A 17,594-nucleotide genomic window follows, 5' to 3' on the forward strand; every position below is an offset into this window, starting at 1 on the left:
CTCATTCTAGTGTAATTTCTTTCACATTAATACTTTGGGTAATGTGCCCTAGCTGGTTTGGCTCAGTGGATAGAGCGTCAGCCTGCAGACTGAAGGGTCCCAGGTTAGATTCCAGTCAAGGGCACATGCTAGGGTTGCGGGCTCGATCCCCAGTAGGGGGCATGCAGGAGGCAGTCAATCAATGATTCCCTCTCATCGTTGATGTTTCTCTCCCTCTCCCTTCCTCTCTGAAATCAATAAAAATATATTTTAAAAAAATATTTTGGGTAGCTTGAAGTTGATTCTCTTTAGTCTGCCTCTTCATTTCCTAACTGTAACAGAATATTTATATTCTAGTACCTTCCGTGGTTGGAGCTTGATAAAATAGCAAAGGGGGAAAGCTGTCTTTAGCCTCTCTCCCTAAGACACACCCATACATAACCAGACCCTGCCCAAACATCTACATCACAGAAAACCAGCTTGGGACCCAGTGCTACCGATGTTAACCAGTTCTCATATGGGAGACAGAAAGGGGAACCAGCTTTATTGAGTATCAGACACATGGTAAGCATTAACGTATTCACATCACAAAAATTGTTACTATAGGATATAACTTTTCCCCAAGGAGTTTGTATTTTAATAAGCAGTGCTAAACTTCCAGAAATGCTTCAAGATCCAAAAGAATGAGTTTTTAATGGTGAGATTTCAGGCATTTGTTTAGGTGATTGAGGTGGATATTTTGGCAAACATGCCTCAAAAGTCTTCAGTTGGATAGATCGGGCAGCGGGTCGCTCATCAGGAGGCCTGGGTCCCAGGGCCCAGCTTCCCATGAGACTTTGGACCTACAGGTTAGTCCACTGGACCTGTTTCAAGCCCTTAGTGCATGCTAATGCTCAGCATTTGCTGTTTTCAGTACCTAGGGTGGTGTATCTTCCCTGCCCTGCCTTATGCAGCCCTGGTACATGAGCCTTTATAACCAAGAAAATGGACCTAATACTCAACTGAAAGGTACTTAGGAACTGTCTAAACCAGAAATAAACAATTACGTTTACATGTTATGCCTACTTTGGGGATGACACTTTTGTCTCAAGTCCTTATTAATGACATGCTGCTTGTGAGTGGGGCAGATCCATGTTTTGTTGGCCTGAAATTTATATACTTTTGTGGACTCTCTTTAAGAAAAAGAACTCAAAATTATAAATGCAAAATTAGGTACAAAAGTGAATATTTATTTAGAATGGGAAAAGAAATGATAAGATTAAAAATTTGCAAATTTTTACAAGTTGACAAATATAAACATTATCTAGAACTGTCAAACTTAATCAAGAAAGATGGATCAGAAACACAAAGATGTCATCCAATATATTGGGATACATTAAACAGGCAACTTCACTTACAGATGAATTCACTATTTTTTTATTTGAAGAACTAATAACTAAAAATTTTCTAAATGGGATGAAATCTATAAATCCACAGATCCAAAAGGTTCAGCAAACTTCAAGCATGATAAATAGAAAGAAAACCATTCCACTTAATCCACATCATGATTAAGTGGATAAAAATTGGTGACTAAGAGAAAAAAATCTTTTTTTTAATCTGCACCCAAGGATATGTTTTATTGATTTTAGAGAGAAACACCGATGTGAGAGAGGAACATGAATTGGTCGCCTCCCATACGCACACAGACCAGGTTTGGGACCCACAACCTATGTACCAGTATGTGCCCTGACCGGGAATGGAACCATCACCTTCTGGTGTACCAGACGATGCTCCAGCCCACTGAGCCACCCAGGCAGGGCAAAGAGAGAAACTTAAAACAATCACTCTCCCATTCCCAATCTAATACAAATTCCTCACAGTGCTCTGAATTCAACCCCTCTTGCCTCTCAGCAAACTTACTGTCAGGAACTGCAGAGAGCCTGAGATTTTCCTCTGCTTGCAAACTCACAAATTAGCCTGCTACTGTTTCACAGATGCTGGCAGAAGATACAAGACTCCTGGAGAGGCAATAATCTTTGAAATTCTCATAAAATCTAGTGATGGACTTGCCCTTTACTTCTGGTTTTCCTTCTACCGTTCTGTTTGTGTGTTCTCAGTCTTCTTTGCAGACTCAGCCTCTCCTACCTGAATGTACTACAGTGGCCAGTATCTGATCCTCCTCAGCACCCACTGTGGTCCTTTCCAATCCATCCTCCAGGCAGCACCTAGATGGAGCTTTTCAAAATGCAAATATGGCCCCGGCAGGTGGGAACAGTGGTTAGAGTGTCAGCACCACCTAGGGGCTTGTTAGAACTGCATCTCCCAGACCTACTGAATCAGAATCTGCATTTTTTTAAATCCTTGCCCAAGGATATTTTTACATTGATTTCTTAGGGAGAGTGGAAGGGAGGGAAGGAGAGAGAGAGAAAAACATAGATGTGAGAGGCACACATCAATTGATTGCTGCCAACCCCGACTGAGAGTCTAATCTGAAACCCAGGTATGTGGGAATGGAGCCAGGATTCATTGATGTGCCGCCCGGTGCTCTATCCACTGAGCAGCACTGGCCAGGGCCAGAATCCGCATTTTTTTTAAAACAAGATTCCCAGATGATTCTTAAGTACATTATCGTTTAAGTACTGGGATGCGGGACATGTTTATGACGAGATAATCTCATCAGTCAAGTGAATGACACCAAAAATGCATGTCACTGGAACCCAGTTCCTCCTTACTATCTCATTCTGTTAGAATTCACTCAGAGATGTTGAAAGCTGGTTTTATACACATGCGCCAACATCAGTAATTCCTCAGCGCGGGACGCTGAGTGGTCTGGTGCCCTTGAAGAGAGTGCCCTCGTGTGGAGGAGAGAGGGGATTTCCAGCTCTTCCTCCCGTGCGTAGAGGACAGCACCTGAGGCTCCCGGGGCGATGCCTGGCCGCGGCTCACGGGGTGGGCTCTCATTGTCAGACGCCACCAGGCTCGCTTTTCAGCTTTAAGACAGGTGTCCCTGCAATGTGTACGCGCAGAAATGCACAAAGCAGGAAAAAAGATGACCCTGAGCCAACTATAACCGTGCTAAGTAAGGCATAAAGGCAGAGGAAATATTTTATATTGAAATCATTCTACTCCTCACCTTGAATCTGGGCAGTCTGATCACGGAGTTCTCTCGCATCCTCGTTAGAAATTAAACAGGCTTTTTCCTCCCTTCCTCCCCCTTGCATCCCTTTCTTCTTTTGTTTCCATTCTCCATTTTTCCTCCATTTATATCCCTTTCTCCTAAATAGCATGTTATGTTCCATTACTTTTATTTTGTAAATTCTAGCTCGAAAGCCTGGAAAAGAATCTGTCACTCGCTGTCTTGTTGCACAATATTTGCAAGTAAAGTGTTCGTGGAAGGCAGCTCACCAAGGTTTGTTTGAATCGCACATTGCCATTAGCATTTTAATGTTCCTGTGTCGATCTCAGTCTCCACAAGGACTGTATTTGACAATACGTGTTAGGGTGTGTTCATTTTTTAATAATAACAGGCACTGTTTCCTACTTGAAACCTACCGTTTATTGTGCTTTCTTCAGCCTCGGACCTCTACATGTGTCTCCTCCTTCCCACCTCTCAGCGACAGGAACCCACCGCAGGAGCTCGTGCGCGGTGACTGTCATCGCCACCCTGCGAGGTTCCAGGTGCTAAGAAGAGACCCCGGGGTTGCGCGGGGCGGGGCGGGGCGGGGCGCGGCGGGCTCGGGTTTCGGCCTCGCGCGGCTGCGGCGCCTCCACTGCGGCGGGCGCCTCCTCCGAGAGCCGCGCGGGAGGCAGCGGCGCGGGGTCCAGCGGCAGCGGCTGGAGCGCGGCGGGGCGGCGGTTCCGCCCTGGGCAGCCCGGGCAGCGCCGGCCGGTGAGTGCGCGCGGGCGGCCACGGGGTCTGGCCGTCGAGGGGCGGCGTGGTCCCAAGGCCGCGAGGAGCGGGAGGGGAGCGCGCGGGGCGCTGGCAGCCAGGCCCGCAGACCGACCCCAGTGGGGCTCTCGGGTCGCCGCCTCTCTCTCTCCTCTCTCTCTCTCTCTCTCTCTCTCTCTCTCTCTCTCTCTCTCTCTCTCTCTCTCCTCTCCCCCCCCCCCCATTTCCTGCAAATAAAGGTCGGCTAACTAGACTTGCCCACCCCTGCGCCGCCTCTAAACCTGGACAGGATAGGGTCCCCACAAGTTCTGTCCTGTGCAAACTCCCCACATCGTCCCCCGCACCTCTGCGGCCTGGGTGTTTTGCTGTGTGCTGTTTGTTTTACCGGACCTCTGCAGCGAGACGGCTTCACAGTGGTTTGCATCTTTGCTCGACGTCTGCATCCCTCTGCTGTTTACCGCTTTGTTGTCCTAACTTCTCAGGCGCCTTGATGTGGTCCCCAGACGCCCTCATCCTAGAGCTGTGGCCACCCTCAGGACGCTTTCCTAGTCCAACCTGTTTGTATCCCGATCTTTAAAAACAAAACAAAAAAAAGCATCCTTTGTTTTCGGCCTCTCTTGGAGACCAGGAGCTGCCTCCAGTTATGCCAGGGCGCGTCTGCCCGCTTTTGCCAGTCGGGGAGCCCCGCTGAGCCCCCCGGCAAAGCCTGAACCTCCGGAAACTCCGGTAACCAAGGGTTGCGAAGAGCCTGCCTGCTCTGACATCTGGCTGCGGCCGCCGCCGTGGTGGGCGCTGTACCACAGTTGCGGTTCTGATGTTCTGGGCGCTGGAGCTCCTGGTTTCTCTGCAGTGCAGGTGATTGAGCAGGAAGTCGATTAACTGGCACCGCTGGGCCCACTGAGGGCGCCCTCCGCCCGGCCCGGCCCGGCCCCGGCCCAGAGAGGAGGCGCGGTCCAGCCGCCACGGTGGGAACTGCACGAGGCCGGGGCTGAGAAGGCCGTCATCCTGCGGGAAGAGCCCGCTCCACCGCGGTGACTGTCATCAACCAGGGATGGAAGCTTTTATAGTAACAAAAACGGCAGCTTAGGGCAAGGGACTGAAAGTCAGCTTTTTCTTATGTGAAGACTGGAACAATGTGCCTTAGATGTACAAAATGTGAATTGACTGTTTATGTCATTAGTCAGGCTTCGTGTTAGTAGTAGGCTATTAGCAGTTACGTTTTGAGGAGTCAAAAGTTATACTTCCATGATTGACTGCGCGGGGGGTCAGCGCCCCAACCCCTGCATTGTTCAAGGGTCAACTGTTCCTAAGCCTTTTTGAAATGAAGTTGAAAATAGGTTTTTGCTAGGCAGGCCTAGTTGTGTAGTATCTCTTTGTTGCGGAAGACTTTCAGTCAGGGGTCAGGAGGCTGGAGAGAGAAATTCAAACTAATTTGCATTAGAAAGAAACTTAGGGTGAGGAATTCCTAGGTAAGGTTGCTATGGCTGATATCTTAAGTGCACTGCTGGAAAGCCTTCTAGTCTATTAGGTAACAACACCTGAAGCCCCAATGCTGTTACGTAGCATTTCTTTTTTTTCTCCCTTTAACTACTCTGAAACTATACAGAGTTACACGTTCCTCATTAATTTATGAGCGATACCCAGAGAATTGACTCAATCCAACAAGTATTTGAGCGCCTTCCCTGTGTGAGGTGCTTTGCTACAAACTGCAGAAGAATGGAAAATGGAAGAATTTTCCAGTTGAAACAACAGTGGGCTGGTTTGTAAGGTTTGCACTGTCTATTCAGTTTAAAATAAAAAACAGTTGAACTTTCATTTCATCCTAAATGTCAAGTGTGTCCCCTGGTATCCTAATCATTTTGTTATTTTTCTACCATTGCAGGTAGTCTGCATTTTAGTAATTCCAAAGTAAAAGTTTTTCTAGGAAATAACTAAGAAGATACGTCCATTTTTCCTGTCATCTGCATTAACATTGAGTTAATAAAGTCAAAATCAACAAGAAAAATGAGGTGATAATTTCCTTTCCTTTGGTTTCAAACTTGTGAAATCTTTCAGGAAAGAAACAAAGTCAGCATGGATGAATTTAATCCTCTGGTGCTTTCAAAACTCTGTTTTACTAAGGCCATCCTCTTGGAGGATAAATTCAATTTCATGAAATCCTTCGATGCTTTTGGAGGATAGTTCCAGAGGCTACTTTCATAAAGTCTTCCATTGTGGATACCAACACCACCAACGCCACTATCTTCTCCCCAACATCAGCCTGGAATTCTAAGGAGCTTTGGGAGGGGACAGGTCTTTTTAAAAATCTGGCTAAAGCTAGGGACTTTATCACCAGAAAAGATGCACACCCATTCAAAATGTTGCATGTCTTTCAGAGGATTCTTGATGCCTAGGAATAAGATGTCACTTTAGAACTAAGTGAATTAGTCAGAGGGTTGGTAAGTGGAAGAAAATGGAAGTGAAGCAAGGAGTGGGTCTATCCACAGACTGAGTGGATGTTATTTAATTTACTTTGGAATGGCATTTGAGTAAGTATTCTGTGAATGGGAGGTAATAATTGTATTATTTGTGAAGGAATAAAGATAAATTAGTCCTGTTAATGTTTTTTAACCCTCACACAAGGACATGTTCATTGATTTTTGGAGAGAAGGGGAGTGAGAGAGACAGAGACCGAGACAGATGCAGAGAGAGAAATATCGATGTGAGAGAGAAACATCGATCAGTTGCCTTCTGTGCACGCCCCCACCGGGGGTCAAACCTGACACCTAGGTATGTGCCCTGACCAGGAAGCAAATCCACAACCTTTTGGTGTACGGGACGATGCTCCAACCAACTGAGCCACACTAATTTTTTAGTTGACAAAGATTAGCTTTTACCTTGGCCATTATGAATCTCATTTTTCAATTTTTTGTTGTTCTTCTCAGTGGAAGTGCTCTGAGATTGTTTTCTTCAAGTACTGATACACCACTCAGGATAGTTTCTAATGTCAACTTTAGTAGCCATGAATTGCTAAGTATGGCAATGATTCAGTTCAAAATTTGGACAACTTTTCTCTCTCTCTCAAATTCTCTCTCTCTCATATTCTCTCTCTCTCTCTCTCTCTCTCTCTCTCTCTCTCTCTCACACACACACACACACACACACACACACACACACATAGTTCACCTTTAGGATGGAGATATACACAGAGGGTGTCCCCCAAAAAATGTATACACACTTGAATACTTGATAGCTCAATTTTGAAAATGAGATGTATTTTAATAAACACTGCCTTTATAATTATTCAATGTGTGTATACATTTTTTGAGAACCCTATATATCTTTTATCATATAAATATTTCAGTGTAAACCATTGTGAGAATTGTCGTTGTGTCTTGGGAGAGAGTTTATTGCTAGTATTGGGAATGAATGGACAGCATTAAGAAATATTTTACATCTGAGAGATGCAAATCAAAATAATGAGGTACCATCTCACACCTGTCAGAATGGCTATCATAAACAAATCAACAAACAAGTGCTGGTGAGGATGTGGAGAAAAAGGAACCCTGGTGCACTGCTGGTGGGAATGCAGACTGGTGCAGCCACTGTGGAGAACAGTGTGGAGTTTCCTCAAAAAGTTAAAAATGGAACTCCCATTTGACCCAGTAAACCCACTTCTAGGAATATATACCAAGAAAACAGAAACACCAATCAGAAAGGATATATGCACCCCTATGTTCATAGCAGCACAATTTACAACAGCTAAGATTTGGAAACAGCCTAAGTGCCCATCAGCAGATGAGTGGATTAGAAAACTGGTACATCTATACAATGGAATACTACGTATGCTGCTATAAAAAAGAAGGAACTTTTACCATTTGCAACAGCATGGATGGAACTGGAGAGCATTATGCTAAGTGGAATAAGCCAGTCAGAGAATGATAAATATCACATGATCTCACTCATATGTGGGATATAATGATCAACATAAACTGATGAATAAAAATAGATTCAGAGACAAGGTAGCACTGAACAGACCATCCAACCTCAGAGAGAAGGCAGGGGTGGGGGTTAGAGATCAACCGAAAGATTGTATGCATGCATATTAGCATAACCAATGGACACAGACACTGGGGCGGTGGGGACTTGCCCTCAGGGTTGGGAGTGGCGGGGGGGGGGGGTCAATAGGGAAAAACAATATATATATATATATATATATATATATAATATTTTAGACATAACTTCTTTCAAAGAACAAACCAGCAACTGTGGATAAACTTTTCTTTCTTCTGTACCTAGGGCCGAGGAGGCAGCTGTCATCCCCACTGATCAAGGTTTCACTAAACTGCACTAGACTTCCCAGCTGGGGACCCTTCCCCTTCCCCCTTGTGCTACACATTAGATCTGGGTAAGTAGAGGGACCCCTGGACCTAGTAAAATGGGAGCGGGGGTCATAAGTAGTAATAGATTATACCTGGACCAAAGGATTCCTTAACATTTCCAGAGGCCTGAATCACACTGAGAGAGCAATGCCAGAACCATCATAGCTTCAAAGTCTCCCCTTTTAACTTCTATCAGGACCAGCTTACCTGATCTTTAGTTATGAACCAGCTCTGACTTATCTTATTACTCTTCAGTAACAGCTAGGTAGCTGGTCACAACCCTAGAATGTCATTGAGAGATATTTATTAAATGAGTAAATTAATGGAGATCATGATTTTAATCCAAACTCTTCCATTAACTAGGTGAGTGTTCTTGGGCAAGTTACAAGTCAATTCAATTCTTTGGACCTTAACTTTTTTATGTGTAAGATAAGGTTGTCATGTGGGATTAGTGATTCTTAATGCATTTGAATCACCTGGAGAGTTTAATTTGAAAGAAAGGAAAAAAAGAATAAGGAAGGAAGGAAGGAAGGAAGGAAGGAAGGAAGGAAGGAAGGAAGGAAAGAAGGGAGGGAGGGAAGAAGGAAGGAAAAGGAAGGAAGGAAGGAAGGAAGGAAGGAAGGAAAGAAACTGGATCAGAGATTCTGATTTCATTGGACTGGGGCAGGCCCAGACATCTCTATTTTTTTAAAGCCCCCCTTTCCAGTATACACACCCAGAAAATACTAATGCCTAGCCAAGATTGCGAGTTACTGGATTAAATAATCATAACTAACTGATTCTAAGATTGTATCACCTAAATATAGAAAGCAGGCCCACAAAATTCTTTTTTTTTTTTAATCCTCACCAGAGGATATTTTCTCCATTGATTCTAGAGAGAGTGGATAGGAGGGGGTAAGGGGAGAGAGACAGAGAGAGAAACATCAATGTTAGAGAGACACATCAAATGGTTGTCTCCTGCACATGCTCCGACAGTGGCTGGGATCAAACCTGCCACCCAGGTGTATACCCTTGATGAGGAATCAAACCAGTGGCCCTTCAGTCCACAAGCAGACACTCAAACCACTGAGAAACACCTGCCAGGGAACAAAATTCTTTTTATACACAGCCTGGCCCAGTATTACATACAGTTAATGGTAACAAGGTCTTAACATGCTTTTCTAAGAAACAGTCCAAATCAAGCAATTGCCATTCATTTAGGGAAGGTGCTGTGCCTCCTCACCAGTTAGTATTTCCACAATGCTTTGCGAGTTTCCAGCAGCTAGTACATTTTGACTGAATCAGGTATAACTCTGCCTATCCAAGATGATTAGTTGTTCCTTAAAGTCCCCAGAGAGGATTATCTGTCTTCTCTCTGTATCCTTGCCAGTGTTTAATAGCCTATTGAAATTTTCTCCTAGAGGTGATCTGTGACTCGTTGGGGTGGGGAGAAAGGTGTCAGCAAGGGATAAGGACGATCACCTTGATCGTTGCTGAAATGCGAGCTTCTGTGTCCAAACTGAGATAAAAAAAAAAAAAAAAAATGATCCTCACACCTTCTCAAGTAGTTGTAGGCTATTGAGTTACCAGAACTGGGATAGGAAAAAAGAGCACATTGTTTACCTTAATCATTTGTTGGGATCTAATCTTGTTGCCATTTACATTGTAAATTCTGCAGATGTTCACACTTGAAAATTATTCTTAGATTTAAAGGTATAACATTAAATGTAATCCATGAAATTTATTTCTGTTTATCCTACTCTTTCTTTCTCCTACTGCCCTTCACATCCCAAACACCTAGAAGAGGAAAAAAACAGTGTATTCGTGACTGTCAGATCAGTAAAAGAGAAACAGACATGAGTTGACAAAAGATGAAAAGGCATTAAGGAGGAAATGTAGAACAAGGGTCAGAAGGCCCGTGGATTCAAGGAACTACATTTAATTTATTTCTTTTCTCTCTGCTTGGTCTTATAGTTGCTACAAGTTTATTCTCAAGATTTCTAAAATTTAGGCAAATCATTGTATCTCACCTTCTCTGTGTTGGTAAATGTGGCCCATGATTCCTGTGTGTTCTCTGAAGTCTTCCATACACAGTGCATGGAATGGTGTCTCCATGGGTTAACTGGCATATAGTTGGTCTAGTCAGCATTGACCAATCACAGAGCCCGACTTGATTCTAAATGATGTCTTACGTTGGAGAATATTTTTTTTCTGTAGTGGAAACCTTTGGTGTCTCAGAGGAACTGCCCTCGCCTTATGTCAAAAATCTGGTGGAGAACTACACAGCCAGCTCAGCCCCCACCTCTACATGGACCTAGAGCTGGCTGTGCTCACTGACATAAAAAAAAATGTTTTTCTAGTATTGGACTCATTTCATGTGTTTATTGCTGATCATTGTTACAAAGATTTAGTAATATTGAGCACATGCAGTCTTATTATTTTGGAAGTTATTCTTTACCTACTTCTTAAAATGAGTTACAGTAGGAATAAATATACTAGGAAAAGATGGTTTTGTCATCATAACTTTAAACCTAATGAAAAACTTAATTATTATTAAATACCCAGTAATGTGTTTATATATAAGCATTTGTCCTCCCACAAATCTAATTTTTAAAGATGGTAAGTATAGTCAGGGTTGTTCTGGTCTTCAAGATTATCATTAGTGTGTTCCTTAAATCTTTACTGCCTCAAAACAATTAAATGCTGGAAGATAATTAGAAATGATAAAATTTTCTTAACTAGTTCATTCTTAACTAGCATCTCCAAAGCTACCAGGGGTTTTCATTTCTTCCTTTCTCCCTTGATGCACTCATTTGTTCAACAGATGTCTAATGAAGTCCTACTATGTACCTGTTTTCATGCAGCGTTAAGTCTTATGAAGGGAGGGAGGAATACAGAAAATAAGGAAGTAAAATGCAGTGCAGGTTAGATGGTGCTGAGTGCTGTGGAGAAATATAAAGAAGGAGTTGGTTGGGTAATATTTAAAATAAGTTGGCCTCACCTGGCTGATGTGGCTCAGTGGTTGAGCCTCAACCTTTGAACCAGGAGGTCATGGTTCGATTTCCGGTCAGGGCACATGCCCATGTTGTGGGCTCAATCCCCAGTATAGGGTGTGCAGGAGGCAGCCAATCAATGATTCTCTCTCATCATTGATGTTTCTATCATCTCTGAAACAAATTTTAAAAATATATTTTTAAAAAGTGTTTTCATTAAAATGTAGTTTCAAGTTCTCTTAAAAACTGGGTGATAAAAAGGTTCTATTTATAGTGGTCTAAAATGTGTGGCAAAACTCATTAAACATACACTGATCTGTGCAGTTCACTCTATGTAAATTGAACCTCAACATAAAGAACATTTAGAATTGGAAGCCAACATTCCGTGAGAGCTGAATAGTAGCTGATCACTTTGGGCTTGGCATATGCTCTCTAGATTGGCACAGACTCACCTGGTTCACTTCAATCATTGTCATTACCTACCTGGCCCTTGTTGGTGGTATGGGTGCATGATTCCTACAGTAGTCTCTTGGCAGTTTTTTCTTTTTCAACTGTAAATGGGAGTGAATCTGAAAGGGCCTTGATTGGCAGTGAAGAAAATAGTGCTTGCCTCCTAGGGGTGTATGTGAAGCATGTAACAAAAAGAAACCTGATAGCTTGCATCAGTCAAGCAGCTCTCCTACATTCATCTCTCAATCAGTGGTGTTCTCAGTGAAATCTGGGATTCTCCGAGGTCTCTGAACATAACCCTCACTCTCCTCTCAAATGCCAATGGGCTCCTGTGTTTGCAGACTCCTCCTCCAAGAGAATAACAAAAAAGTACCCTTTATCCACACTTAAAACTTACTTTTATTATGAAAATAATGGTGTCTACTGTGGAAATACAAAGAGTATAAATAAAAAGATAATAAAATTACCCGCAATTTGTTTACCATTTTTTGGCAAATGCTTCCAAATCCTTCTTCATATATCTATATATTTTATGTTAAAAATGTGTTCAATTGATAAAATTTAGCACACAACTTCCCAGTTTACAAAATGAAAAAAAAAATAACTAGACAAAGATTAAACATGATAGACTAAGCAAAAGCATTTGCCTTTTCTCTATCCTATAACTCCTTTTAATTGACTGTAAAATTTTACAAAGACTAGGAAGAACTCTATAAAGAGAATGAGAGAGGAAAATGTTTGGAGGAAAGTTACTGATGAAACAGAACCCAGAATTAGTGCAAGAAGGACCACCATAGGAATGGGGGTGACCCTCTGGAAAGGGGCTCTGAGCACAGAGTCAGCAAGGACAGAGAGCAGGCATGAGCCGCAGGGCCTGAAAGCAGAGAATTAATGAGAAGTCTTTATGGATTAGTTACGGTGAACCAGTGCTTCTAACATGAGTTTGGTATTTTAGGTAAATTCTTTCTCTTTCTTGCATTTGGGAAGTGGTGGGCTCTGGCCTGAAAGCCAGTTCTGGCCTCCTCACCCTAAAGTCAACCTGGAAGTCAACAGAGCCCACAGGTGCAAAAAGCCTTGTAATCACCATTTCATTCATGGAAGGATCCTATCCTAGAAAATTAGCCCTAGCTGGTTTGGTTCACTGGATAGATTGTCGGCCTGGGGACTGAAGGGTCCCAGGTTCAATTCCGGTCAAGGGCATGTACCTTGGTTGCAGGCACATCCCCAGTACGGGGTGTGCAGGAGGCAGCTGATCGATGCTTCTCTCTCATCGATGTTTCTAATTCTCTCTCCCTTCCTCTCTGTAAAAGATCAATAAAATATGTTTTTTAAGAAAGAAAATTATATACATGATTTATGGAGGAAAGCAACACCAATTAACCAGAAAAGTCAACGAAGTCTTTAATTTTAAAAATATAACCAAGAATAGCCTTCCATAGGAAGAAGCATGGGGAAAAGAATAAAGTTACTAGTGATAGAGGGAATATCATTTAAAACAACTTTGTAAAAAAATATGAGTAGCTTCAGAGTGATTAAAAAGACATTGTCTCCATATAACAAAACAGAATTCTTTTAAGGAGCAAACAGAGAACAGACAAAATATCTTTAATTTTTAAAATGGTTATTAAAATAAAAAATGATTTGTTTAGAAGGGCTAAAAGAAAAAGTTTAAGAAATCTCCTGAAATGCACAACCAAATGTCAAAGAGATGGAGAATATATGTGCTAGAAAAGATGAGAAGCAGCTCAGTAAATCCAACACCAGTCTATTGGAGCTCTAGAAAGAGAAAACAAAGAAAATAGAAGGGAAGAAATTGACAAATACAAGGAAAAAATTACCTCTTGTTAAGGAAAATTATGATATAAAAAAGGTCCATCAAGTGAATGAGGGTGAAAATCCATACAGAGATACAATCATTACAAAACTTCAGAGTGAAATATATAGAGAGGCTTCCACACTTTCTGAAAGGGAAAATAAAGTCACTTACTTAAGATTGACATAAGGCTTCCCATCAGTAAACTGGATACTGAACTACCCTGGAGTAGTGTCTTTAAAATTATAAGGGAAATTATTTTGAACTTAAAACTCTGTTGACAGTAAATTTGTCAATTAAATGTAAGAGTGAAATGAATACATTTTCAGACATTCAAAGACTCAGGTCATTTACTTCCAAGTACCCTTTCTGAAGCAATTACCTAAGAAAGTGCTCCAGCGAAATAAGGGTAGAAAGAGTCTAACTCCCCAAGTGTAACTAAATTAACACCCAAACTAACAGATGTGTATCACCAAGACTTAGAAAGAAATTTATACAAATTAGGACAAGTAGTGAGCTGCAAGAAAAATATAGATGGAATCAATAGTGAACAATATTCTCATAGTTGTAATAATGGGCCTTTTAACAACGTAGAGGACTAAATTGACTTACACAAATTTCCTCCAGTGTAAACACACAAAAATAAAGACTAAAACACAATTAGATATTTAAATAAATAATGAACTTTGAAATAAAGACTACCAGAATGCAGAAAAGTGTTTTAAAAGACAATAAGTGCAAGTTCATACTCAGCCCAGCCCATACGAGTTTCTCTGTGGGATACAGATCCTAGGGTGTGAGGATGGGTTGTACCATTCAAACCTGGAAACAAGACATGGTCTCAGGGCCAAGGAGACAGTGAACCACTTCCTCCCCTCCCCCCTTATTTAATATGAGCTCACAATTTTTTTGATCTACAAATCCCCATAAGGGAGTATCAACAAACAAAACAAACAGAAGAATCAGAGACCCAATAATGTAAAGTAATGAAAATATATGAACAAAATATTAAGTGTGTTAAAAATTATTAAAGGGATAAAAAGTATAGAAAACTAAAGGCAAAAATAGTATACTATAAAAAACAGCATATTTCAAAAAGAAGATATAGACATGAAAAATATAGATTTGAATCTTTTTAAATTTATGTACCAGCTAAACAACATGTTAGAGGCAAGGATAGATTAGTAAACTTCAAACCAAATCTGAGAAAACTATCTGGAATCAACCCATTGAGATTAAAAGATGAAAAATGTCAGAGATTAAAAGATACAATGAAAAGCTCCAATATATGTCTAATAAAAATTCCAGGAGAGAACAGATAAAATGAATTAGCCTATATTGGTTACATAAGTAAAGAAATTAAAAGAGTAATATAATCTGGCAAAAATAGTACAGAATAAGGAGTCTTAAATATTCATTTTTTTGGTAAGCATTCATAGATAATGTCTAAATTTGATAAGTAAAAAAATAGCCATATAATTATATTACTTAGAACTCGTTCTCAGTCCTCAAGATTTGCCTAAATGACGAGCACTTGGTGTCAGGTACAAAGATACTAAATGCACAGAACAGTTACACACAAGTCCCACCAAAAAGACTAATAGCTGATTTAGAGTTAAAAATAAACTCACTAAAAGAACTAAAAAATGATTTGAAGAAAATGGTTGCTTCAGGGAATAAAGCTAGAATTTGGGAAAAGAAGGGATGGAAAACTTTATTTTTCCAATTAGCCCTTCCATAATATTTGCAATTTTACTGTATCAGTATTATTTTGACTAACGTTATTATTTTAGAAAAAGAAATGACTGGTAAACCAGTAGATTCTTCTTCCATTTTCACATAGAGAACTTTTTCTTATTAAAATATCTGTCATTCAAACTTAAGCACCAATTTGAATTATTGAGCTTTTTACCCCACAGAAAATCCTAGAGGCATATCTTAAGTGTATTAATGATCTTTCAAGTGTTCCTAGTTGGAAAATAAATCTTGTAATCTATCAACTTATGGACTCACAACAAATTAGTGCTGGAAGGGATTCAGTTTATTGGAATTGAATCATTTTTGCATGTCTTGGTGGCTTTGATCATTTCTATATAGGATAAAGGAGGATGGGAACATAGTCAAAGGACTGGAGCAGTGGTTGGCAAACCGTGGCTCACAAGCCACATGAGGCTCTTTGGCCCCTTGAGTGTGGCTCTTCCACAAAATACCACATGCGGGCGCGCACGTACAGTGCGATTGAAGGAGTACCCTAATTAAGTTAATAACAATGTACCTACCTATATAGTTTAAGTTTAAAAAATTTGGCTCTCAAAAGAAATTTCAATCGTTGTACTGTTGACATTTGGCTCTGTTGACTAATGAGTTTGCCGACCACCGGACTGGAGCATATGGCTTCAAATTGGAACCTGTAGACAGACTTTTTATGGTCCCCTTAACCTGGTCTTCTTCGACCTCTGCAGTTTCACTTCCTGTAACCACGCAAAGCACAGAGCTTTTGGTATTCCATGGACATTTCCTATCAGTTTTTACTTTTCATTTCGCTTCGCAGAATCACAGGCCCTCACTTTTGCCTTCTACCCATTATTCGAGGGTTACTTCAAACCCAATATCCCTCTGAAGCCTTCCTTGACCTCTACTCCTACTTCTAAGTTTGTTAAGATCTCAATGCTTCAAAAACAAGTCACGACAAGGGGGAATACATGCCTATATGTAACATAATTCAGATAAAATAGATAAACATTTTGACATAATTAATCTCAGGCACAGTTAATGAGGCAGCATAGCATAAGAGCACAGTCTCTGAAGTGAGCAGACCTCAATTCCAGCCCCAGCTTTTACTACACCAGGGAGCCACAGAGGCTGCATCTGAAAAGTGAGGATCGTTTTTACCTAACATAGAGGCTGTGATTTTTTTAAATTTCACAGTCTCAATAAATAGTAACTACAATAATTACGTTTAACTACTGTTGTGTATAAATAAGAAACTCACATAAATGTCTACAATTGATATTATTTTAAGTCAATTTGTAGTTTTTATGTACTCACTTTGTAAGTTACCCAGTAAAGTGAGCATTTACGTTGTTTAAAAATGAACTCGCTTTTATTACCATCACATATGTAAATTCACACAGATCAAAAAACAAAATCTCATAATAGCAAAAATTTGGAAATAGGCTAAGCATCTAATGATAAGGATGGTGGTTAACTACATCATTTTATATATATTATAATGCAACCATTAAAAAGTATATTTCTGAAGTTCTTCATTGACATAGAAAATGTTTATGATATAATGTTAAGTAAAAAAATTTAATGCAAAACTATTAAGACAGTATCTGAGCCATGTATATGTACAAATTATATATGTACAAATATATGCATTTATGATATACATTTAATATGTATCATATATGCATGAGAGAAATGGAAATTTTCCAAATTTTCTAGTGTTCATATATTACTTTTCTAGGAAAAAAGTAACATGATTTATATATACTAGTAAAAGACCCTTGGTCTCATTTCCTAAATGTTGGTATTTCCTTGACAACAATCTCTTCCTCCCGTCCCCAAAACTTTCTCTGTTTCCCTGTATGCTCTGTCATTTCATATGCCTTCACCCACCTATGAGAAACCCTTAAAAGGATGTACATTTCTGCGAAGACATTAGGTGACAACTTTTCTAAGGGCATGTACCATAGCTTATTGGTCTCTAAGCGTAGCCAACCCTCATGTTACAGCCAAACATGGAAGTTGAGAGTCAGTAGATTAGTATTGAATGAACGAATAAATGGAGACCCAAGGCCTTGAGCAGTGGAGCAGGTAAAAGGAAATAAGTGTGGGATTGATTAAAAAGGTAATAGTAAATATTTACTGAGTACCTTTTTCTCAGTGCTTTATAATTTTACGTTAATCCTCAGTGCAGCACTGTGAGGCCTGGTGAGACAAGTTAGGGGTCATGCATTCAACAGCATGCTATGCAACTGTTCAAAAAGTAAAACGAGGAAGCTCTTTTGTAGAGACATAGAAAGATCACCAGGAAATATTGTTAAGTGAAAAAAAACCAGGTGTAGAATGGTGTTAAGTTATGCTACCATTCATGGGAAGAAGATATATTTCTATCTGCTCGTGTATAAAATATCTCTGGAAAG

At 40.6% G+C, this 17,594-nt stretch overlaps 1 protein-coding gene across 1 annotated transcript in view; it reads left to right on the forward strand.

Moving 5' to 3' along the window:
* Positions 1-3,758: 3,758 nt before the first annotated feature.
* SLC26A5 (solute carrier family 26 member 5) overlaps positions 3,759-17,594 on the forward strand; it is a gene marked incomplete at its 3' end in the record, with an annotated part of 47,005 nt that continues 33,169 nt past the window's right edge. Inside the window, exons 1-2 of the mRNA XM_080663652.1 lie at positions 3,759-3,847; positions 8,126-8,234. The remainder of the gene's footprint in view (positions 3,848-8,125; positions 8,235-17,594) is intronic.

Source organism: Plecotus auritus (genome assembly GCF_963455305.1).
Source record: "Plecotus auritus genome assembly, chromosome: 4".
Classification (NCBI taxonomy): domain Eukaryota; kingdom Metazoa; phylum Chordata; class Mammalia; order Chiroptera; family Vespertilionidae; genus Plecotus; species Plecotus auritus.